Source organism: Echinops telfairi, unplaced genomic scaffold (assembly GCF_000313985.2).
Source record: "Echinops telfairi isolate 266 unplaced genomic scaffold, ASM31398v2 ScPeMD7_7468;HRSCAF=8506_0, whole genome shotgun sequence".
In the NCBI taxonomy this organism is placed as follows: domain Eukaryota; kingdom Metazoa; phylum Chordata; class Mammalia; order Afrosoricida; family Tenrecidae; genus Echinops; species Echinops telfairi.
In genome coordinates, this window is record NW_022111369.1 from 55,567,478 (window position 1) to 55,568,659 (window position 1,182).

Below are 1,182 nucleotides of genomic sequence, written 5' to 3' on the forward strand. Positions count from 1 at the left end.
GAGAATCAAATTTAGCTCATTAATTGAACGTGTCAGACAAGGGGCATTTTTTGCCCTCATGGGCTTGATTGACTCTGGGAATATGGACTAGCATTGAAAAAAATCTGCTTGACAATAAAGCCAATTCAGAAGAAAACAGATGAGAATATGGGTTTCTTTGATAACATTCGTTCTTCTGAACCAAACCAGCCCTGTTATAAGACTTCTATCTCTGGAATTGTCAGAGTAGTCAACTCAATGATCTCCCCTACTCCCATTCATTGAGACCATAAGGCTTATTATTATGTTTTTTTAAAACTTTTTATTGTGAACGATAAATTGAACACTTTAATCTTTTACCTTGTCTTCGTGAGCTGCCCTTTTTTCTGCTCAGCTCTCTGATTTCATCATTTCTTCCATTTGCCTTAGTAACTCTATGACTAAGAACAGGTTTCACAACCGAAATTTCCATAGAAAACTCTGACACATCCACACAACGGGGTACTATGCATCACTGAAAAGCACTGATGATCACATGAAGCACTTCATGGAAAGAGTTGGAGGAAATTATGCTACCTGAAGTCAGCCAATCACGAAAGAACAAGTATAACATGAGTTCACTGAGGTAAGTGTAATCAGCATAGTATGGAAGAAAGGCCAATTACCTTACAGTATGTGAGTTGAGGTAAAGGCAGTTGGGTTGGGGACAGGCCAAGGCCAAGGATATACATGTCATTCCAACACAAAGAAGTAGGGGGTGGGGGTGGCGAAAAGGCAGAAAGGAGGGAGACGATGACACTGGGGGAGCAGGGCACTAACCCACCCAGGGGGAGGGTATTGTTTATGTTTCCACAGAAATGGAAGTGTGAGTGCAGACCCCAGGAGTGTGCCAAACTTTGAGGGCAATGTAACCACATGGAGCAACTCATGAATGAAGTGGGCTACAGGGCCAGCCCCAATCAGAGCCAAACGGACCGCCCTCCCGAGAAGTATGTGCTACAGAGGACAACACTAAGCCTACAGGTTGGGTGGGGAGAGGGGCCAGCCTGCCACACCCACATGGAAGCAAACCAAGAAGGAAAAGAGAGAGCAAGGGACTAGACCCTATATTGGCACACCAAGCCCTGAGGATGACGTCCCTGCATGGAGCTGCTAAGGCACAGGGACTGTAGGGCTGACAACAGTTTGAGACACAAAGTCTCC